This window comes from Dendropsophus ebraccatus, chromosome 2 (genome assembly GCF_027789765.1).
Source record: "Dendropsophus ebraccatus isolate aDenEbr1 chromosome 2, aDenEbr1.pat, whole genome shotgun sequence".
NCBI classification, from domain to species: Eukaryota; Metazoa; Chordata; class Amphibia; order Anura; family Hylidae; genus Dendropsophus; species Dendropsophus ebraccatus.
In genome coordinates, this window is record NC_091455.1 from 10563570 (window position 1) to 10588682 (window position 25113).

Consider the following 25113-nt stretch of genomic DNA (forward strand, 5'->3'; position numbering starts at 1 on the left):
GTGACCAAGGTTCTATACATCCTTGACTTGTGACCTACTAACAGTGGTAATACAGAGCAATGTTAAGTGTTGCCCATAAATAATACCTCAGTATATGTATTATTAATAGTGTGACAAGCAAAAATGACAGTGAATATTAGTTAGACCCTTTGAGATACCTCAACCACACAAATACGTTTCCAGCTTGGACATGGGTACCAGGACACAGCAAATGCATCCTGGTCAATGCTTTACTTCCCCTGTGGTGGCGCTGTAGAGAAATTAAACACTTACAATTATCTTTTATGTTCCATTATTTCCTTAGATTTCAGGATTTAGAGTCTGAATCTGTACCTCAGCCCTGTGGAGGAGCTGTATGCTCTGAGATGGAGGTGCAGGCAGCAGTAGACAACTGGCTTTTCTTGTTCTATCACTCGAATAATAGGAAACTTGCCTTGAATAACAATCCTAGAAAGAAATGTGTTTATTGAAGGGACTGATAACAACTGAAACCGATGCCCCAACTCCAAGATTCCTGATTATGCATACAAGACAAGAGTCAAGGCTACGAGATAAAGCTTGTCACCAGGGCACCCGAGGTGACGAGAGGGAAGTGTTGAGAAACATGAACCGGGGCTGTCAGGAAGAACATAATGATGTCCGGGGGCAGCGACCCGGCCGCACATCCAGCCAGCGGCATCCTGACCACAGGAGCTATCATACAAAGTAATTTCTATCGGGAGGAATGAGCAGCTCGGAAGCTGAGAAAAGACTGTAAGATATTATGTTCCTGCAATCAAAATGTGTTTTTCCACCTGAGAGAATAGTCTACAACCCGGTGCAAAAACATTTCACGTCTTGTAGAAAAAGGAAAGCAAAAAAAATGTTTTTGTGGGATCCTACGGGAGCTCGGATTCTGTCCAGTTCTTCCAATCCATATAAGAATAATACTTTGTACCAGAAACACAAAAATAGCGGAATGGATCCTAATGAATTCTCTTTTCTGGTCAGAAATATATCATAAGTTACCCGATGGGCCACAGACTGTTACACATGGTTGACAGGGATGTATCACAGGAGATTTCTTTCCAGGACAAAGAAAGTTTATTGCGCAACCCATCATCTAAGGGCGATATTCCACCGGACGATTATCGTTCGCATAATCGTTAACGATTAACAATCTCTAATGACCGATATTGCGAGAGACCTGAAAACGTTCTCTCATTTCCATGGAACGATAATCGTTACTTATGATCGTGTGTGCGATAGTTTTTTCCTCGCTCTGTGAACGACCGAACAATGTCTTATTCAATGCGAACGATTTGCGAACATTTTGCGAACGAGCAATGATAAAAATAGGCCCAGGTCTTATAAAGCGATCAACGATTTCTCGTTTGGTCGTTAATCGTTAACTGCATTTCAACCAAACAATTATCGTTTAGATTTGAACGATTTAGCGATAATCTGAACGATAATTGTCAGGTGGAATAGGGCCCTAACTCTTCAAAGTCAGTTGGATGGAGCCGGAGGGTGGGTCACATCAAACCAGTTCAGCCATAGTGTTGAGTGAACCTGTCCAAATGTTCGATCTTTGACTAGAGAAGTTGCATGCAGCCTTAGGCTGGGTTCACACACAGCATATTTGAGGCTGTATTTGTGAGGCTGTATAGCAACCAAAACCAGGAGTGGATTGAAAACACAGAAAGGCTCTGTTCACATAATGTTGTAATTGAGTGGATGGCTGTCATTTAATGGCAAATTTTTGCTGTTATTTTAAAACAACGGCTGTTATATTGAAATAATGGCAGTTATTTACCGTTATATGACGGCCATCCACTCAATTTCAACATTGTGTGAACAGAGCCTTTCTGTGTTTTCAATCCACTCCTGGTTTTGGTTGCTATGAGGACCTGACTTGAGGACCAAATACAGCCTGAAATATACGTAGTGTGAACCCAGCCTTAGTAAGGGTACAAACCTCCTTGACGTATTTGCTGCGTGAATCAGTCTTAAAAATAAGCAGGCAAAACGCAGGTTGGCTTTATACGATTGTTCTGCGTTAAAATCCGCAATTGCGTATTTTTGAAGCGTGAAGCTTGTTGTTAGCAAAGCATCAGTTGTTAACAACCTGTGCGAAAAACGCATGTAGCTTCACGCTTCAAAAATACGCAATTGCGTATTTTAACAACTGATGCTTTGCTAACAACAAGCTTCACGCTTCAAAAATACGCAATTGCGTATTTTAACGCAGAACAATCGTATAAAGCCAACCTGCGTTTTGCCTGCTTATTTTTAAGACTGATTCACGCAGCAAATACGTCAAGTGGGTTTGTACCCTTAAGGTTGCCAGGAAAACATGGATACAGCCAATGGCCTTTGGCTGTATCCATGTTTTCCAGGACTCTCTAGGGCGTTTGGTAGAGATGAGCGAATCACTCAGAAATTCGTTCCGCTAAGTTCGCGAATATTCGTACAAATTCAGGAATCTTCACGAATCGCATGCAAACAAATCTCACACTGAACAATAGTCGTTAGTTACCATCGTTATAACGTTCGTTACTATGATCGTTTACGCCAATTGATCCCATCAAAACAATGAAGAATGTGGAATTAAACTGAATGATTAATGAAATAATGTGGAATTACAGCGAATGATTAGCGAAGCGAATCAGGCAAATTTGTGAATCTTTACAAGGCAAATTTAACGCCAAATTCGCTGCAAATATGAATTTGTCAGATTCGCTTCCATCATCTCTAGTGTTTGGTATTTGGGTTTGGATAACATTGCCGATGCATGAACATTTAGACTGGTTCACTTAACACTATTAAGAAGGACATGTGACCAGAACGGAACACAGTTGCGAGGTTTCACCAGGTCTCACAAGTTCTTACATCAGACTTTTTCTTTTTTGGACACGAGGTACTGTAGGATGAAGCCCATGACAATACATCCATGCTGCCATGCTGCCATATGCCGTCCCTTGGTCCCTGTAAGGATATTTTTCTGCGGGACCTTCACAGCTGGTTTCAAGATGATGGCTTTGAGGAGTAAACCTCGGGGACTGCACATCTGCTGGATCAGCCCAAGATTTCGCCATCATCTGTTCTCGGCGGCTCACCTGGATGATGCAGCACCAAACAAACCAATATAGTGTGTCCATTAAGGATCTACGATTATCAACATGACACAAACATAACAGAACGAACCTGAGAGGCACGAGAACCAGGGCTATAAATAAAACAAACCAAGAACATTTTGTAGCTTTCATGTGTTTATTGAAAAGTTTTTGCATCCTGAGAGGAACTGAGACTCTTGAAATCTCAAGTGCTGATAAAGGGAAGGCTGGTAAAAGCTTCCTCACAAACCTGTTTCTCTGGATCATTTTTACTTTATTTTACCTTCCACTTACTGTAGATATAAGAAGGTCTGACTGGTCTGGTGTACGAAGAAAGAGCATCTAATGGAGATAGGCTCGGTGGTCTGGAGAAGAGACTTCTAGGGGAGAAACATAGACGCCTATGCTAGGGGCAGCTGTTCACTTTAAGGACTCTTCAAAGAACTATGGCTCCCTCTCTGACTAGAATCATAAAGAATTAGGGTCCTATAAGACTTATCGATTTTTAACAATTATCGATAAATGATCGAAAAAAGATTCTTATTGTTAATCTGAAATCGTTCCCAATATTACACAGAACTATAGTCGATAGTTACGATTGGTACTACGATCGTTGGATGATTAGTGAATGATTAACGATAATTCTGGTGTCAGCACCAAATGAACGACGAGCGATTTCTCGTTAATTGTTTGATCGTTGCCTGCATTTACACTAAACAATTATTATTTAAACTGGAATGGTATAACGATAATTCATATCGTCCTGTGTAATAGGGTCCTAAGGGTCCTATTACACAGGACGATTATCGTGCAGAAAATCGTTATATAGTTCAAATTTAAATGATAATCGTCCTGTGTAATTGCAGACAATGATCGAAGAATCATTTGTGTGTCGTTGATTGTTGATTTAGGTCTGACCCTAAAATCATCGTTAATCGTTTGATAATTGTTCGCTGTAATTCCACATTCGTTCAATAATCCTTCAGTGTAATTCCACATCGTTCCTTCATTTGCTGGGACCAGATGGAGTATACAATCTTTGTAATGATCGTAACTAACGACTGTTCTGTGTAATATGGTGAACGATTTCAGGTTAAAGATAAAGAATCTCGTTTGCGATCGTTTATTTTTAATTGTTAAAAATCGCTTAGACTAATAGAACCCTAAGTCGAAAGGCTTCTTTACTGCCGGACCTATGAAGCTGTGGAATAGTCACCTCCAACAAATGTTATTAAATAACATAAACACTAGTACAAAGGTAAAAACTCATACTATGTTGCAGCCACACAACAGGTATACATTGTCAAACTGTGATTTGTTCTGTTGGACCTATTGAGTGTGATGTAATAGTGGTTCTCCCACTATTCCCATTGCGGCAGGTGAGTAATGCTTTAGTTACTGGGAGGATCAGGCAGGTGAGTAATGCATTAGTTACTGGGAGGATCAGGCAGGTGAGTAATGCATTAGTTACTGGGAGGATCAGGCAGGTGAGTAATGCTTTAGTTACTGGGAGGATTGGGCAGGTGAGTAATGCATTAGTTACTGGGAGGATCAGGCAGGTGAGTAATGCTTTAGTTACTGGGAGGATTAGGCAGGTGAGTAATGCATTAGTTACTGTGAGGATCAGGCAGGTGAGTAATGCTTTAGTTACTGGGAGGATCGGGCAGGTGAGTAATACTTTAGTTACTGGGAGGATCAGGCAGGTGAGTAATGCTTTAGTTACTGGGAGGATAGGACAGGTGAGTAATGCTTTAGTTACTGGGAGGATCAGGCAGGTGAGTAATGCTTTAGTTACTGGGAGGATCAGGCAGGTGAGTAATGCTTTAGTTACTGGGAGGATCGGGCAGGTGAGTAATGCTTTAGTTACTGGGAGGATCAAGCAGGTAAGTAATGCTTTAGTTACTGGGAGGATGGGGCAGGTGAGTAATGCTTTAGTTACTGGGAGGATCAGGTAGGTGAGTAATGCTTTAGTTACTGGGAGGATCAGGTAGGTGAGTAATGCTTTGGTTACTGGGAGGATCAGGCATGTGAGTAATGCTTTGGTTACTGGGAGGATCAGTCAGGTGAGTAATGCTTTAGTTACTGGGAGGATCAGGCAGGTGAGTATTGCTTTAGTTACTGGGAGGATAGGACAGGTGAGTAATGCTTTAGTTACTGGGAGGATGGGGCAGGTGAGTAATGCTTTAGTTACTGGGAGGATGGGGCAGGTGAGTAATGCATTAGTTACTGGGAGGATCAGGCAGGTGAGTAATGCATTAGTTACTGGGAGGATCAGGCAGGTGAGTAATGCATTAGTTACTAAAAGGATCGGGCAGGTGAGTAATGCATTAGTTATTGGAATGATCAGGCAGGTGAGTAATGCTTTAGTTACTGGGAGGATTGGGCAGGTGAGTAATGCATTAGTTACTGGAAGGATGGGGCAGGTGAGTAATGCTGTAGTTACTGGGAGTATCAGGCAGGTGAGTAATGCTTTAGGTACTGGAATGATCAGGCAGGTGAGTAATGCTTTAGTTACTGGGAGGATCAGGCAGGTGAGTAATGCTTTAGTTACTGGAAGGATGGGGCAGATGAGTAATGCTTTAGTTACTGGGAGGATCAAGCAGGTAAGTAATGCATTAGTTACTGGGAGGATTGGGCAGGTGAGTATTGCTTTAGTTACTGGGAGGATGGGGCAGGTGAGTAATGCTTTAGTTACTGGAAGGATCAGGCAGGTGAGTAATGCATTAGTTACTGGAAGGATGGGGCAGGTGAGTAATGCATTAGTTACTGGGAGGATTGGGCAGGTGAGTAATGCATTAGTTACTGGGAGGATTGGGCAGGTGAGTAATGCATTAGTTACTGGGAGGATCGGGCAGGTGAGTAATGTTTTAGTTACTGGAAGGATGGGGCAGGTGAGTAATGCTTTAGTTACTGGGAGGATCAGTCAGGTGAGTATTGCTGTAGTTACTGGGAGGATCAGGCAGGTGAGTAATGCATTAGTTACTGGGAGGATCAGGTAGGTGAGTATTGCTGTAGTTACTGGGAGGATTGGGCAGGTGAGTATTGCTGTAGTTACTGGGAGGATGGGGCAGGTGAGTAATGCTTTAGTTACTGGGAGGTTCGGGCAGGTGAGTAATGCTTTAGTTACTGGGAGGTTCGGGCAGGCGAGTATTGCTGTAGTTACTGGGAGGATAGGACAGGTGAGTACTGATTTAGCAGATGTGTTTGTGAGGTCCACAGTAAGTCACTATACACTGAGATGAACATATATCTTTCTCAAGAGGAAGATGAGAAGTAAATAACAGAAGAGCCAAGGGCCACCTCTTCTATGATCGATCCTTCATGCCACCTGATCCCTTTCTCAGACTGGACATGTTCATACATTCAGCCTTATTGTTACTGCCATCTTCCTGTTCCAACAGTAAGTACATGTGGGTGTTCAGGTCTAATGGCGCCATCTGTGTCAAATCATTACTAAAAGGACAATAGAGACAAAGAGCACCTCCTAGTGTAGAAGTCAAGAATGAGATTCCTGCTGTTGTGCTCTAACCTTATGTGATTGTGCAAGGAAAGATACGACTGTATGAGGTGCTTAGATTGTAACATCCCCTTCTGCAACCTCCATGACATTACCTGTAGAATCAAACTAACCCCTGGACCAGGCTGCAAGAAGAGACTAGGGATGAGATGGGGAGCCACGCTGAGGAATAGGGATGAGATGGGGAGCCACGCTGAGGAATAGGGATGAGATGGGGAGCAATGCTGAGGAATAGGGATGAGATGGGGAGCAATGCTGAGGAATAGGGATGAGATGGGGAGCCACGCTGAGGAATAGGGATGAGATGGGGAGCAATGCTGAGGAATAGGGATGAGATGGGGAGCCACGCTGAGGAATAGGGATGAGATGGGGAGCAATGCTGGGGCCTAGGAATGAGATGAAAAGCAATGCTGAGGAATAGGGATGAGATGTAAGCTATGCTGGAGACTAGGGATGAGATAGGAGCCACGCTGAGGAATAGGGATGAGATGGGGAGCCACGCTGAGGAATAGGGATGAGATGGGGAGCAATGCTGAGGAATAGGTATGAGATGGGGAGCCACGCTGAGGAATAGGGATGAGATGTAAGCTATGCTGGAGACTAGGGATAAGATGGGAAGCCATGCTGGGAACTAAGAATAAGATGGGGAACTGTGCTAGGGACTAGGGATAAGATGGGAGCCATGCTGGGGACTGGGAATGTGATGGGGAGCCATGTTGAGGACTAAAAATGACATAGGAGCCATGCTGGGAACTAGGAATGAGAAAGGGTGCTATGCTGGAGATTAGGAATGAGATGGGAATCATGCTGGAGATTAGGGATGAAATCCAAGCCATGCTGGAGACTAGGAATTAAATGGGAGCCATGCTGGGACTAGGCATAGGAACAGAGTCATAACAGGGATGGTAAATGAGAGGAGGAGACCAATAATTTGACACCTAGTAAAAATGTTTTGTTTCTTTTGTTCTTTCAATAATTGTGTCTATTCCTACTGAATTCTGCAGACCTGTTCCTATGAGAGGACCCTCACATTTTCTGTGCTTATTTGTGTGGTCAGCTTGTCTCACTGGATGTGTATGTGCTTATGGCATTAGAGTTCAGCCATCATATAGGTCTCAGTGCTGCCCCTGCTGGTCAGTAGCAGCAAATGCCTTTTCATTAGGGGCTCAGAACATCAGATACTAATACAGAACAATGGATCGTAAAAGATAATATGAACTGGAATAAATGGAGAGGTAAAAATATCCACTACCACGTTCCCGCAGGTCTAAATCTGCAAAGACGGAGGATGAATTAGAGCAAAAGGGATTTATGCTTTAGGGTTCCATAAACACTTAAAAATGGAAAATTTGTGCAAACAATTTGTCAGAGCAGATGTCACTAACGTGCAGGCTTTACATTTTCTTTATCTTTCCTAGAGAAAATCTAGCCGGAGGGCTCTACAGTATGGATCAAGGATTTCATTAGGAGCCGTCACTAACAAGAACCTACAGAGAGTGCTGGAGTCAAACGCAAGTCCTCGCCACTCTTCAAGCCATTTTAACTAATTTGGTTCCCAGATTAATTTTCTGTTTTTTTTATTTAATTTTTAGAGAAAAGAGAATTTGACAGAATCTTCTCCTTTTTGACACCATCTATATGGATCTCTAATCTTTCCTACCTATTCATTTTGCCATATCATCATCATATTCTTTTACACTCTTTATCTATGGCAGAGATGGGGAAGCTTCATCCCTCTGGCTGTGGGAAAATTACAGTTTCCATCATACCTGGACAGCTGTAGCTTTAGCTTCGGCTGTCCAGACATGATGGGAATTGTAGTTTTTTTCACAGCTTGAGGGCCAAAGGTTCCCCATCCCTGATCTACGTTGACCACTAAAGATCAGGGAACTGTGCCATCCGCAGCCAGATTCATTCCAAACTTTGCAGAAAGTTCAGTTCGCTACCAAACTAAACTTTCTGCAAAGTTCAGAGCGGTTCACTCATGTAAAAAAAAAAAATTAACATTCTCACCTGTCCATGATCCCTGGTGTCTTCTGGTCCTGTCCCAGAGTCTTCTGCGGTGAAGGTTCGCTCAGCCAATCACAGGCTGACTAGGATGGGGCAGCATCATGGCCTGTGATGGGCTTAGCGGACTGTTACTCTAGTCTCTCGAGTGACAGCCCGCTCAGCCAATAACAGGCCGCGGTGCTGTCCTGTCCTAATTAGACAGGACCGGAGATGAAGGACCCTGAGGAAGCGCAACCATGTAAGTATAAGGAGCAGCCTTTAGAAACCACATTAAAACAGTTAAAAAACTGCAGGGGTTAAGCTGTTTTAAGCGGTTCATTAAAATTAAGTTACATTAAAGTTCGTCGAACCCGCTGACCCGAACTTTTGAAAGGTCCACTCATCTCTAGTGACCACCTTCTAATCTCCCATCTAAAGCTTCTCTCGTGCTGCTTCTCGTCTTTGGGATGTTCTTTTATAGGACTCTTAGAGCCCATGTCCACAATCCCAGACCCTCCTGTTCTTCTGTTACTCCACGCCTTACAGTATCTTCGTCCTCATCACAGAGAAATCCCCACTTGATGGCTTCTCAATTTAACTCCATTCAAGTGTCCATCTTACATCTTCTTGTGCGTTCATGTTGACCTCATGGGCAGGGAAACAAATCCCCTTGTATCTGTATCGGCCAATTTTAATGTGTATTGTGGGCTTGGGAACAGGGCATATGAACATAATGATCATATTGTGTACATATAATACTGACATTAAGAGCTGAGATAATACCAGTAGTGTTGAGCAACCTTCAGAATAGTGTCCAAGTCCGACCACATGTTCAAACCCCAACGTTCAGCAGTCAACACCTGGGAAAATTGGATGCTGCCCTAGGACTTCACAGAAAACATGTATACTGCCATAGGATCCCCAGAACGGCATCCAACCTTTTTCTGACGCTGAATTGAATGCTGAGTGTTTGGATTTGGCCATGTGGTCAGACCCGGAAACTATGCTGAAGTTCACTTAAAACTAAATACCTGCACAGTGATGTCTTTCCTCAGTTTCAGAGTAGGTAGTTCCTATGGTCACGTTGTGGTATCCCACCACTGGTGCTGTCTATGCCAGCTTAGTAAGGGCCCTATTCCACAGGAACGATAATTGGCCGAGTCGGCCCGATTCGGCCGATTAACACTTGGTGGAATAGAGAGAGCGATCAGCCGATGATCATGTCATCGGCTGATCGTTCATTTAGGGCCAGACCTAAAATCATTGTTCCCCCACCGTGCATCGCTACGGAGGAATAGCAGTGCGCGGCAGGCGACCGACGATTTGAGAAGCGCAGCATACATTACCTGCAGGGCTTCTCCTCCGCTCCGTCTTCCTCCCCGGGTCCCGCGTGCTCTATCTTCAGAATGGCCTGTCAGCTGACGGATCGCTCAGCCAATCACAGGCCGGAACCGCCACGGCCTGTGATTGGCTGTGTGGCCTGTCAGCTGCCTAGTGTGAATGGTGTTCTAGGAGAGCTGACCAAATTTGTCTTTTTTTCTGTGTTCCAGATGGGGGGAGTGGCTACCTCTACTTGGTCGTGCACTCCACCCATCCCACCCAGGTGGTGTAATTACTTTTGCCGGTATAAGACAGATCTTGCATGCACAGAGCATAGGCATATTTCATGCCATGGAGAGGCCATAGTATAGTGTAGGACTGCCCCGGTATGAGGCCACCGTAACGTGGTGGAGTAGTTTACACAATTTGCAAATGGTAACCAAGAGCCTCATTATTTTTGTGGGAATTTTTTTTAGCAGTTGGGGGGGGGGGGCTGCTTTTAACTATTTTCATGTCTGTAGTGGGTCTGTATCTTGCCATTGCGGTGAGCTGTGTCATCCTTTTGTGTTTTTGTTAATTGTTTTGTACCATGTGTTATATGCTGACCAATCTGAGGTGCTTGTTCTTTTCTACCCTATCTCTTTTTCTCTCTCTCTCTCTCTCTCCAAAGTAGGACAAAGCTACCGTGCAAAGATCCATGTGTCCTACTGCGCAGCGTAGGACCACTGGGAAACCTTGGAAGTCTGCTACACCCAGATAACCGACGACTGGGTCTCGTATCACCCACTTAGGATGGGTATCCCGCAACTAGGGGGCATAAGGCAGTTTACAGCCACTATAAGCATCTGTCAGTACAAGATTATATTTTTACTTTATTATAAAGTATTATATTTTATCTATCGGAGGGGACTTTGGTCTACTCTGTTAGCACCTGCACCTACACACCATTGTATACTTTGGTTATCCTCCCCTTTCTGTGAGTGGCGGTACCAACAACCTGAGTGGGTCCATTACCACTCCAGGCTAAAGTGAAAAGTGCCAAAGTGACACTACACCCCCCCCGGAGGTTACTGACCATAGGGGCAGCTGAACCAACCCCACAACGTGAAATAGTGGAGACCAAGCTGCAGAAGACAAGGATAGGTGAATATAATGTGTTTATTATTTCACACCACCCCCTGCTGTCCTGACATATTTATTTTGCCAAGACAAGAATGAGGAGATTACTTACATTCAGTGCCCCAGTCTTACAAACTTAAAACCAACTGTGTAGAGGATCATCTTGTTAAAAGGGAACTCCATAGAAAAAAAATGTTGTCAGATCAACTGGTGTCAGAAAGTTTTACAGATATATATTACTTCTATAGATATAAATTACTTCTATTTAAAATCTTCAGTCTTCCAGTACTTATCAGCAGCTGTATGTCCTGTAGGAAGTGGTGAGAGCAGTGGTCTCTGCTGCCACCTCTGACCCTGTCAGGAACTGTCCAGAGCAGGAGAGGTTTTCAATGGGGAATTGCAGGACATACAGCAGATGATAAGTACCGGAAGTCTTGAGATTTTTAAACAGAAGTAAATTACAAATCTATATAACTTTCTCACACTAGTTGATTTGAAAGAGAAAAAAAATCTAAAATTTTCCCATTGTGTATAATACCGTCATATAATCTGCATAAAATACTACCGCTATACAAACTACATGAGGAGGAGGTTTCTATACACACTGGGGGTGGGGTATTTTCCTCTTTGTTCCCCCACATCATACAGCCCTCGTAATGTATCGGTTACATCCCCCTCATCTCCGTCTCTCTTGCTCGGTGTTTCTCATAGCTTTGATGTTAGAGGCTCGTATAAAATCGCTGCAAATTATAATGAATTGTCCTGTTTAAGATTCACTATTATTTATGCTCCATATGTGCACCAATTCTCGGCAGCCATTTATAACAGTCAGATTAATGGCAACCATTTTATGAGAATAAATCTAAATAAAAAAAAAACAGAGCCGAAGACAGAAGAACTGAATACTGTAATGTTTGTGGCGCGGGGGATGGAGGGCGGGGGGAGGGGCGGTGGCGAGAGGTCACTCTCTTAATTCAATTACTGTATTCATTAACCAAGAAAACAAAAAGTAAAAATAGCAACAAAATAAAAAAAAAAATAAAAAAAAGTTTTCCGAGTAAGTGGCATTGAGAAATGCAGATATTACATCATGGGGCGTAAGAGACATATGGGAACTGTATGGCCCGGGGGTGAAGAGGAGACGACAGGCAGTAAGTGTAGCTCACAAATATTCAGGAACGTGTTCATTCGAGTTAATTACAAAGGGAACGTTATTTTCATTTCCTTCGCCCGGAGCGTCCGGAACAGATCAGGACTCATTAATTCACTTAAACATTCACGGGGACGAAGCCGCCACAGATTCTCCATCAGCCAAATCATTCTTTAATAACAATACCCCCCCCCCCCACGTCCATTTCACCAACCTGCATCGGGGCCGGAAAAACACATAAAACATCCAATTCTTACAGAGATTATTATTGTTTTCTGCATCTATTATATTGGTTTGGAGCAGTCTGCCCCGTATACCTTTATCTGCCCTTATACAGATCTGGCTCTCCCTTCATGCTCTCTAACTGTTGTACAACCACAAGCTTCCAGTGTCGTCATATATAGTCTATGTGGCTGTAAGTATGTGGACACCTGACCGTTCCTGGTTCAAACCCATGGCCGTTAATATGGAGTCTGGGCTAGAGATAGCGAACCTCGAGGGCTCTGCATTTGATGGTGGCTGGAGAAGTTAGATGCAGCCCTTGAGAGTCCTGGAAAACATGCGTACAGCCATAGGCCATACCTATGTTTTTCAGGACTCCCTAAGGACTACCCTGTTTCACTGAAAATAAGACCTAGTAGAGGTTTAGCTGTATTGCTAAATAAAAGGGCTTCCCCGAAAGTAAGACCTAGCAAAGTTTTTGTTTGGAAGCATGGCCGCCGCACAGAACACCAGGACATACAGCTGTGATTCTTTTTAGCCCACCGCTGTTGTCCCCTACCATCACTGTCTGTTGCGGAGCAGCTGCATGCAGGACATGAAAATCGTCACCTGCCGCCAACTCCAATGTTTCTTTCCATGGCTGTCACTTGTAAATGTGCAGGCAAGGCATTAAGAGGCCTGTCGCCTGCCACCATCCACATTTTCCCCTACCGCCAGATGTAGAGCTGCACACAGTCTGCCGTTATCACACCACCTGCTGTGCTGTACGAGTGTGCTATGGTGAGCTCCCTCTGGTGTGCAGAAGCCGCCATACTGTACACTGTCCCCACTGTGCTTTACGAGTATGCTATGGTGAGCTCCCCCTGGTAGCCGGAGGCAGCCATATTGTAGGCTCTGTCCCTGCTGTGCTGTATAAGTGTGCTGTCGTGAGCTTGCCATGGTGACCGGAAGCTGCCATACTTAACGTGGGCCCTGCTGTGCTGTACCAGTGTGCTGTGGTGAGCTCCCCCTGGTGGCCAGAAGCCACCACACCATACACTGTCCCAGTGTATACGCTCTGTCCCTGCTGTGCTGTATGAGTGTGCTTTGGTGAGCTCCCCATGGTGGCTGGAAGCCGCCATACCTTACACTGTCCCTGCTGTGCTGTACTAGTGTGCTGTGGTGAGCTCCCCCTGGTGGCTGGAAGCCAACATACTGTACGCTCTGTCCCTGCTGTGCATGTGACAGGTGAATTCTTCTTCATGGGAAAATAAGACGTGCCCTGTAAATAAGACATATCGCATCTTTGGGAGCAAAAATATAAGAAGCTGTCTTATTTTCGGGGAAACATGGTACACCCAACTTCTTCAGCCGCTGGTAATAACATTCGGCTAATCTCTATCCTGGATGCGATCTAGCTGTGGGGATGCACTGGGACTCCTCTTTTTCATGGATTCCACAGATGTGAAATCAGTTTAAAAAACGTCTCAGCACGGATGGTATGAATAGATGCATAGGATTCAATGTCCCCTAGGATTGTCCTTGGTCGCCGATCCACAATCACAGACAACTTTGCGAGACGTGTGAACATGGCCTAAGAAATGTTCTTATAACCCATGGTCCTGGACCAGACGTGTCCTCTATCCGGCACTGACTCCGGCAGATCGATGGTCCGCAGCCACAATTGCAGCAATGTAAAAGTCATTTCCATAAATTCCGTCTTTTTAAGAACATCGTGTAACGTCGCCCACCGGTAACATTTTAGTTTTTCTCAATCAGCCGCTATAAATGTTGTTCCCAGATAGCAGAACTCTTGGCATCAATAATTTAGTTCTTCTCCGCCATCAGCTTCGTGAGTGTCGCCATGTAAGTGTTTGTTATGTACAAGGTTCAGAAATGAGCAAATCCAGTAAGGATGAATAATTTACCGTCTGCTATCATTGTTACTATCTGTATTCCTGAAGGTTTATGCACAGAACATAAAATATGGATGAGGAGAAGTAAATTTAGACTGGCATTATTCCACTTCTGCAATGTAAGCTCCGCCCCTGAGCTGCTTGGGCCACGCCTTAAATCACAGAGAGACGCCCATGCTTTAGCAGGGAAACGCCCACTGTTAGATAAACCTCTTTATTTTGGGAACAGCAAAGACAGATAGATTCTATCTCCTATCTATCTCCTATCTATCTATCTATCTATCTATCTATCTATCTATCTATCTATCTATCTCCTATCTATCTCCTATCTATCTATCTATCTATCTATCTCCTATCTATCTATCTATCTATCTATCTATCTATCTATCTATCTATCTCCTATCTATCTCCTATCTATCTATCTATCTATCTATCTATCTATCTATCTCCTATCTATCTATCTATCTATCTATCTATCTATCTATCTCCTATCTATCTATCTATCTATCTATCTATCTATCTATCTCCTATCTATCTATCTCCTATCTATCTATCTATCTATCTATCTATCTATCTATCTATCTCCTATCTATCTATCTATCTATCTATCTATCTATCTATCTATCTATCTATATCTCTCCTATCTATTATCTATCTATCTCCTATCTATCTATCTATCTATCTATCTATCTCCTATCTATCTATCTATCTATCTATCTATCTATCTATCTATCTATCTATCTCCTATCTATCTATCTATCTATCTATCTATCTATCTATCTATCTCCTATCTATCTATCTCCTATCTATCTATCTATCTCCTATCTATCTATCTATCTATCTATCTATCTATCTATCTATCTCCTATCTATCTATCTATCTATCTATCTATCTAGCTCCTATCTATCTAGCTCCTATCTATCTATCTATCTATCTCCTATCTATCTATCTATCTATCTCCTATCTATCTCCTATCTATCTATCTATCTATCTATCTATCTCCTATCTATCTATCTATCTATCTATCTATCTCCTATCTATCTATCTATCTATCTATCTATCTATCTATCTATCTATCTATATATCTCCTATCTATCTATCTATCTATCTATCTATCTATCTATCTATCTATCTCCTATCTATCTATCTATCTATCTATCTATCTCCTATCTATCTATCTATCTATCTATCTATCTATCTTTCCATATGCAAATTACACCTAGCAATGATCTGGTATTTGATTGGCTGTCTGCTTTCTTTATGACATCACAAAAAGACATACATGAATGATAAGGTATCACTGATCCCAGAACTCTTCAGAGTTGGAGTAGGAGTTTAGCTGTATCTCCCCCTCCCCTCCCCCACCCTATGCTCAGCCCTCTGTGCCCCCCTAAGCCTGATGTCCCCCAAATCTCACACAATAGAGAACTTACATTGGGGAGTGATCCGCTAGATCCATAGAAACACCAAGAAGCCGCACTAAAACATCATTTCTTCTCTCTTCCTCAGGTTCTCGTGATCGCTACAATGTCTTTGACGGTAAGGGCCTGTTCACACTGTCCCAGTCTCTATGTATCTCCACTGCAGTCACCAGGACACCATGGGGGAGATTTATCAAAGGGTGTAAAATTTAGACTGGTGCAAACTGCCCACAGCAACCAATCACTGCTCAGCTTTCCTTTCAGCACTGCCTAAAGCTGAGCTGTGATTGGTTGCTGTGGGCAATTTGCACCAGTCTAAATTTTACACCCTTTGATAAATCTCTCCCCATGTGTCAGCCTGTAGGGGGCGCTGCACCCATCACAGCCACATTTACTTCCTCCAATCTCCACAATTATTCCTATTTCCTGGGATTTATCCTGCTGTCCTATAGTAAGATGCTTCTCACTGCCCCTAGCAACCAGAGCTCCCATAGCAACCAATCACAGCTCAGCTTTCATTTTAGCAGAGCAATGTGAGAAATGAAAGCTGAGCTATGATTGGCTGCTGTGGGCAACAAGGAGACGTCTTACTGCCCAATAGAAGACACTGATATAAAATCCTTCTGCACACACTATATATCTGCACACACTGGCGCCATCTAGTGGTGCCAATCATGGGGCATATCCTGCTGCACAAAGATGCCACAGGATGTGAAATGCCTGCTGGAGAGTCGGTCAGTGCGCTCCTCCCCGGGGGTCTCTAAAGCTTCTTCATGTCAGCTTTCTTCTTGTTATTCCTTAGGATAAGATCCTTCTTCTGTTGCTGCTGCCGTCCAAACATTGTGGACTAAACTGTGAGTATACAAGACAGCACATTGTCCTACACTTACACAGTTAGAGTGCTACTGGTTTGCACTTAGGCTAAGTTCACAACAAAAAAAAAAAAAAATTTAATAATTATCCTTCACCTCTTTGCTTCACATCATTGTTTGGTGTCTCTCTGCTCCATACAGATTTATAGAAACTCGGGCATCACCATCTGGCATCACCATCTGACATCACCATCTGACATCACCATCTGACATCACCATCTGACATCACCATCTGGCATCACCATCTGACATCACCATCTGACATCACCATCTGACATCACCATCTGACATCACCATCTGGCATCACCATCTAGCTTTACCATCTGACATCACCACCTTAACATATCTGGCATTACCATCTAGCATCACTTCTGGCATTACCACCTATAACATCTGGCATTACCATCTTTACTACCTGCCTATAACATCTGGCATTACCATCTTTACCATTTGCCTATAACATCTGGCATTACCACCTATAACATCTGGCATTACCATCTTACCATACCTGGCACCATCCTCTCCGCATCTGGCAGACACTGCTTACAGTATACTGTGCTGAATATACATTGTACAGTACTGGCCCACAAATGATGACTGACAGACCGGGTACATACACATGTACTGGAATTCCTGCTGCGGTTTAAAGTTACTTAACCGGAATTCCCCTTTAACTATTGGTTATCAATAAATCTTTATCTTCAGCTGCATTTTGTGTTACTTCCATTGTTGCTGCTCATATTAAAATTATTCGGATCATGTAAAACAGGGAAGGGGCAGGGTCGTCTTTCCTATGAGCAGGAGGGTAGGCGGCTGCTCGGGAGGCCATCACTTTTAGGGACGTATTAGATGGCTTGATATTTAGGAGCAATGTCAGTTCTATTATGGGGGGGGGGAGGGGGCGAGGAGCAGCTAAAGATCGTCCGGGTGGCGCATGGAAAGCAGCAGTGGTCTGATGCTGCCGCTCCTATTACACGGAGCCATGGCCAGCAGACCGTTGCTATCGTTATCGAGACTTTGGTTCATGCAGAAAGGTAACGATCAGCTGACATCCGGCATATTTGCTGATCCTTGCCTTTTTTCATGAGCTATTACACCAAAAGATTATTGGCCGGAACAACTGGTTATTGGCCAAGTAGGGCTGATAATCACCATATGTAATAGTACCCATAGGGCGCCCCTCTGCTCTCTGAACTGACTGACAGACAAAGCAGGGATGAGCAATTCGCTCCTCTGTCTGTCAGTGTCATTCTCTCTTGCTAGAATGTGGCCACGGCCTGTACCGCAGGGACCTGTCTTCCCCATCCACCCCACCCCTGCCGCTCTTACTAGAGGCCGCGCTTCATAAATCCCTGCGACAAGAAGCTGTCAGACCCATGCACCACTCTATTGTATCATCATAATGTGTGTGCGCCGGACGGGGTTTCAAAAACAACGAGAGAGTATCGCCTAGAGCAGGGATAGGGAACCTTCGGCCCTCCAGCTGTTTCGAAGCTACAATTACCATGATGGGAATTGTAGTTTTTTGCACAGGGGCCTTATGTAGCCTGTGTCCACCCCTGGTATCTGTGCTGCGCTGTAGGGCCCTCCCGAGAAACCAGGACACATGTAACGGGCGTACATATGTGCGCACCTTGAAGGCAGAAAGGTGGAGATACGAATAGGTTATGGGGGCCCAAACACATTTTTTGCACAGAGGCCCTCTGCAGTCTGTGCCTGCCCCTGGATAGATAGATAGATAGATAGATAGATAGGAGAGAGGGTCCAGGCGTCCCTTAACTCACTGAGACAAGAAAATGAGCAGCTCAGAGAGGAGATAACCAAACTAAAAAGACTACATCTGCCCCAAAACCTAGAGGGATACCCACAAAATGCAGATAAGACCACTAGAAATGTACCAACATATGCCGTAATAAACAATCCACCCCCCCGCAAGGAAGTCAAGAGAGACCAGCGACAAACACAAGGACCCCACCCCCAATCACAGTGACAAAACTCAAAGAACCCCCCTAACACAGGAGAACAACCCGACTGACACCCCAGAAACCCCCCGGATACAGAGAACACCTGACATCAATAAACCACCAGGCCCGGACATCGTGCTACTCATAGACTCCAACGGGAAGTACCTCAACACACAGAGACTCTTCCCAGGGAAACTGGTCACAAAAATCCGCTGCTCGACAATAGCACAAGCAGCAGAAGTGATCAATAACCCATATTTTACCGACCCCAAACACCTCATCCTACACACCGGCACAAATGACCTGCAGCAGGAGAAGACTGCAGAAAGACTTACACAGCTAGCCAAAGCCACCCGACAAAGATTCCCCAGGTCACAAATAATCCTGTCTGCCCTGCTCCCAAGACAAGACATTTCCACCTGTGTAACCGAGCAGATTAACGCAGAGCTGGCCGCCAGTATCTCCTCAATACCCAACACTAAACTGGCTGTACACCGGGATATCACACCCCAACACCTGTATGACACCAAACACCTGGACAAACAAGGAGTAAGCAAACTGGCAAAAGAATTTAAGGACATAGTACTAGTAAGACCCCAGAGACCCCAACCAAGCCAAAGTCCTGGAAACAGATGCCGAAACACAGAAGGCAACTACCCCAGACCCAGTCCACAGCGATGGCAGAGGTGGAGGAAAACAGCGGTCCCACAATGGCAGCACTGCACAACAGAGGGCAGCAGCATGGCAGAGATAAGAAACCTGCTCAGCACACTATGTAAGAAACTAATGTGACCCCTCTAACACAAGCTGCCACGTCCGATGAAAAAGCAACTCATTACAAGGTATAGCGACTGACAATGACGTCCCTCATTATCAGTAGCTGGAATATCCAAGGATTAACTTCCTCAGCCTTTGGATCCAAAACCAGTGATCCAAACTTCAAAGAAAGACTAAAAACTGTTGACATACAAATCCTCTTAGAGACATGGACCCGGGCAGAGTCCCTAGCACCCATCGGCTACAAGGAATTCTCTGTCCCTGCCCAGAAAAACAAAAGTACCAAACAGGGCCGTCGCTCAGGGGGCATAATGATCTGGTACAAGGAAGAGCTGAAAGATCACATGACAGCAGTCAAACGGGGGGACAACCACATCTGGATTAAAATAAGCAGCTCCATCCTTGCTTCACACTATGACATCTACCGGTGTGCAATATACATCCCCCCAGCTGAGTCCCCCTACCACAACCCAGACATCTATGAGGTCCTACAAAATGAGGCTACCCAATTCCAGTGCCAGGGCCGGGTGCTGATCTGCGGAGACCTCAACGCCAGGACAGGTGTGGAAAAGGACTATGTCACCTCCGATGGCAACACATATATCCTAGGCGGCGACTACTACTCAGACTCCACACAGACAGTACGGAACAGCTATGACAGGACTGTTAACCAAAGTGGGAAAAAAGTGCTGAACCTGTGCCGGAGCCTGGGACTGTACATCATGAACAGGCGTATCAGGGGCGACTGTTTAGGTAGATTCACGGTAAACTCCCACGTGGGCAACAGTGTGGTGGACTATGCCATCACAGACGCAGACCCCCAAAACATCAACGCTTTCATAGTCACTCCGGACACACACCTCTCAGACCATAACCAGATCCTGCTGTATATGAGATCCACCAAAAGAGCATCCACACAGCCCTGCCAGACGGGTCTCTACAACCTGCCACCATCCTTCAAGTGGCGCAGACAATCTGCCACTAAATACACCAACGCAACCAATCGAGTGGAAATCAAAGGGATGCTCGAAAACTTTCACAGCACTCCCTATCAGCCAAACCAACAAGGGGTCACTCTGGCAGTGAAGGACTTTAACAAGATCCTGTGTAGAAGAGACCCTCTAATAAAGCGTCCCAGAAATGGTTTGACAAGGAATGCAAGGCCCTACGTCACTCCCTAAGGACAGCCTCAAACAAAAAGCACAGAGACCCCAATGACAAGACTGCGAGGGAAGCCTATGACACCCTACAGAGGAAATACAAGCGCACCCCCAGAGAAAAAACAGAGCTACCTCTCCCACAAGATCCACCAGCTGGAGGACTCCCTCCAGGACAACTCATTCTGGGAGACCTGGCATCATATCGGCACAAAGCCCAAGAAAAACTCTCTCCATATCCAAAATGGCACCATCTGGCTCAACTACTTTAGGGACCTCTACAAAATCATCCCTGAAGAAGAGCAAACCCAGGAACAGAAAGAAATAACCACAAAATTGAGGCACATGGAAGAGGCAATCAAGGACTTCCAGACCCCCCTGGACCGGCCAATCACCACACAGGAAATACAGGAGAACATCACTCTACTCAGATGCAGAAAGGCCAGTGGTGCTGACGGCATCCCGCCCGAGATGCTGAAATACAGCCCGCCAGACATCCACGCTGCACTGGCCAAACTGTTCACCCTCGTCCTGAGCTCCGGACACTTCCCACAAGACTGGAACCGAGGCCTCATAACCCCCATCCATAAAAGTGGGGACAAATACGACCCAGCGAACTACCGTGGTATCTGTGTGAGCAGCACTCTGGGGAAGCTATTCAGCGGCATCATCAACAGAAGAGTCCTCACCTTCCTCATACAGCATAAGGTCCTCAGTAAAAGTCAAGCCGGGTTCATGCCAAACCACCGCACCACCGACCACATCTACACCCTGCACAGCCTCATCAAGACCCACGTCCACAACACCAAACAGGGCAAGATCTTCTCCTGTTTTGTGGACTTTAGGAAGGCGTTTGACTCAGTGTGGCACCCGGGCCTATTTCTGAAACTCCTGCAGAGTGGAATTGGAGGGAGGACGTATGATGTCATCAAGAGCTCATACACTGGGAACCAATGCAGCGTGAATGTGAACGGCAAGAGGACAGCTTATTTCCAGCAGGGCCGAGGAGTCAGACAGGGCTGCAGCCTGAGCCCAACGATCTTCAACATCTACATCAACGAACTGGCTGCAGCTCTGGAGGACTCCTCAGCCTCCGGCCTCCTCCTGCATGACCGTGAGGTGAAGTTCCTGCTGTACGCTGATGACCTCCTGCTGCTGTCCCCCACAGAGAGCGGCCTCCAAGAAAGCCTGTCAGTCCTGGAGAAATTCAGCAATACATGGGCACTACCCATCAACTCTAAGAAGACCAAAGACATGGTGTTCCAGAGGAAGGGTCAGAAAAAGCCTCTATCTCCTCCTTCACACTAAACGGGTCAGCACTGGAGAACACCAGCAGCTACACGTACCTGGGCCTGGAGCTTAACCAATCAGGGAGCTTCAAGTCTGCCATAGAGGTCCTCAAGGGAAAAGCCAGCAGAACCTTCTATGCCATACGAAAGCAACTGTACCACCTCAAACCAACAGTGAGGGTTTGGCTACAAATCTTTGATGGCGTCATTACCCCAATCCTGCTTTATGGCAGTGAGGTTTGGGGTCCGGCCACTTACCCAGACCAGTCAAAATGGGATTCAAGTCCAACAGAGACCTTTCATCTGGAGTTCTGCAAGTACCTCCTCCAGGTCCATCGCAGCACCTCCAACATGGCATGTCGGGCAGAGTTGGGCAGGTTCCGCGGCACAGACAGACATACAAGCCGCGGGAGAGCCGACTGTGCCTGCACTGCGAGCAGGGAGACCTGGAGGATGAGGCCCACTTCTTGCTACACTGCAGCAAATACTCATCCACCAGGGTCACCTACTTCCAGAGACTCTCCACCATCATCCCCCAGGGTCACCTACTTCCAGAGACTCTCCACCATCATCCACCAGGGTCACCTACTTCCAGAGACTCTCCACCATCATCCCCCAGGGTCACCTACTTCCAGAGACTCTCCACCATCATCCCCCAGGGTCACCTACTTCCAGAGACTCTCCACCATCATCCCGGACTTCACCTCCATAGATGAGGAGAGGAAACTCTGCATTCTGCTGGGGGAAGAAGAGGCCACCCTGGAAGTAGCGGTCCAATACGTCTCCACCTGCCACCAGCTGAGAGGATTATAAGATACCATGGACTGTATACACCCTATGATCCCCCAATCCTGCCCCTTACCCCATATCCACCCTGCTCCCCACATGACCCCCGCCCTTCCCCCCACACCCCATCTATTATACTCTGATGCTTTGGCAATGCTAAATGTTTATTTTGGACCTGCCAATAAAGCTTTTTTGAATTGAATTGATAGATAGATAGATAGATAGATAGATAGATAGATAGATAGATAGATAGATAGATAGATAGATAGATAGGAGATAGATAGATAGATAGATATGAGATAGATAGATAGATAGATAGATAGATAGATAGGAGATAGATAGATAGATAGATAGATAGATAGATAGATAGATAGATAGAAGATAGATAGATAGATAGGAGATAGGATATAGATAGGAGATAGATAGATAGATAGATAGATAGATAGATAGATAGATAGGAGATAGATAGATAGGAGATAGATAGATAGATAGATAGATAGATAGATAGATAGGAGATAGATAGATAGGAGATAGATAGATAGGAGATAGATAGATAGGAGATAGATAGATAGATAGATAGATAGATAGATAGATAGATAGGAGATAGATAGATAGATAGATAGATAGATAGATAGATAGATAGATAGATAGATAGATAGATAGGAGATAGATAATAGATAGATAGGAGATAGATAGATAGATAGATAGATATGGGATAGATAGATAGATAGATAGGAGATAGATAGATAGGAGATAAATAGATGGATAGATAGATAGATAGATAGATAGATAGATAGATAGATAGGAGATAGATAGATAGATAGATAGATAGATAGATAATAGATAGATAGATAGATAGATAGGAGATAGATAGATAGATAGATAGATAGATAGATAATAGATAGATAGATAGATAGATAGATAGAAGATAGATAGATAGATAGGAGATAGATAGATAGATAGATAATAGATAGATAGATAGATAGATAATAGATAGATAGATAGATAGATAGATAGATAGATAGTAAAAACTCCCCCAGACCATTTAATCCTTGTTGCACACAGATGTAGCTGAGCTGATTATGTCATTCAACTTTTTTTTTCATACAAAATCCTGATCTTTTTAGATCAACTGGTCCCAGCAAGTACCAGAGATTTATAATTTACTTCTTAATATCTTCAGGCACATGAAAAATAGCACTCTTGTAGATAGAGAAGAGCATGCTCACTGCTGCCACCTATTGAAACCTGTTCTCTGCTGCCTTTTATTAGGCGACTCTTCCTTTTGGAGGAGATGTTAATTGCCAGTCAAGTTTCAAGGCTTTTTAAAGCGGTACTCTGGCAATTTTTTTTCCTCTTTTAAATTATATGGTTTCAGAAAGTCTGACACAGTGCTCTCTGCTGCCACCTCTGTCCATGTCAGGAACTTTCTAGAGCCGCAGCAAATGCCCATAGAAAACCACTCCTGCTCTGGACAGTTCCTGACATGGACAGAGGTGGCAGCAGAGAGCACTGTGTCACACTGGAGAGAATATACCACTTCCTGCAGGACATACAGAAGCTGATAAGTACTGGATGACTGGAGATTTTTAAATAGAAGTAAATTACAAATCTATATAACTTTCTGACACCGGGTTATTTAAAGGGAAAAAAATCACCAGAGTACCCCTTTAACTCACAGACAATGTTCTCCAATAGGTGGCAGCAGTGAGTGAGATCTTTATCTACTAGAAGAGAGCTACTTTGCATCATTTTCCCTGTGGAGCATTGTGGGACCTATCAGACTCTGTACACCAGTTGGGCAGTCTCCACAGTCCAGAAACATTATACCATCTATAGAAAACAATAATCCTTGTATATAGAAAAGACAATGGTACAATAACATTATGCTACAGATGGAGAAGCATTCATCGCAACAGCCCGAATAACAGGAATGATGACTTGCCGACAAATCTCTGATAGATTTTGCTGCGTACAGTGTGAACCAGTGTCACCGCTTTGTCATTGGTTGCAATTAACTCTGCTCCATCTGTACAGCGAGGAGAACAGTCGGCACCCTGACAAGTGGCCCGTCCAATGTGTCTAGGCATTGTGTGCCCGGCAGATGCCATGTTATAGGAACGCATGTTCTCTGCTAATGATCTTGGAATACCGCAGTCTGAGGCTCGGCCGGTGACGGTGCCTGCCCCATGTAACCGCCAGGAGTGATGCAGGGTTATAAAAATCGATGGCCGCCATATAAAGACACGTTTTCCCTACTGTGCACTAAACCCCAATTACCCCTGTTATTACAAGTAATTGCAGGAGATATTTCCATCACATCTCTTTATGGCTTCAAAAGATTTGGAGACAGAAATCTCTTAAAGGGAAATTATTGTGCCTGTTTTTCTTACATTTTCGGCACAATATTATGGGGGTAGCCATCTTGGCTTAGTTGCCTCTCCAGTATGCGAGCAGCAGTTCAGAGATTTACTTCCCAGCAGTCACATGAATCCCAGTTTTCATCTTCCCCATGTGCTTGTGCAGTAACCTGGGGTTCC

General features: G+C 44.5%; 1 long non-coding RNA gene across 1 annotated transcript in view; it reads right to left on the minus strand.

Annotated features, from left to right (window-relative positions):
* The window catches only part of LOC138782973 (uncharacterized), a 116430-nt gene extending 100517 nt beyond the window's left edge, over positions 1–15913 (minus strand). Inside the window, exon 1 of the long non-coding RNA XR_011361605.1 lies at positions 15741–15913. This is a non-coding gene — a long non-coding RNA (uncharacterized lncRNA). The remainder of the gene's footprint in view (positions 1–15740) is intronic.
* Between the last annotated feature and the right edge of the window lie 9200 nt (positions 15914–25113).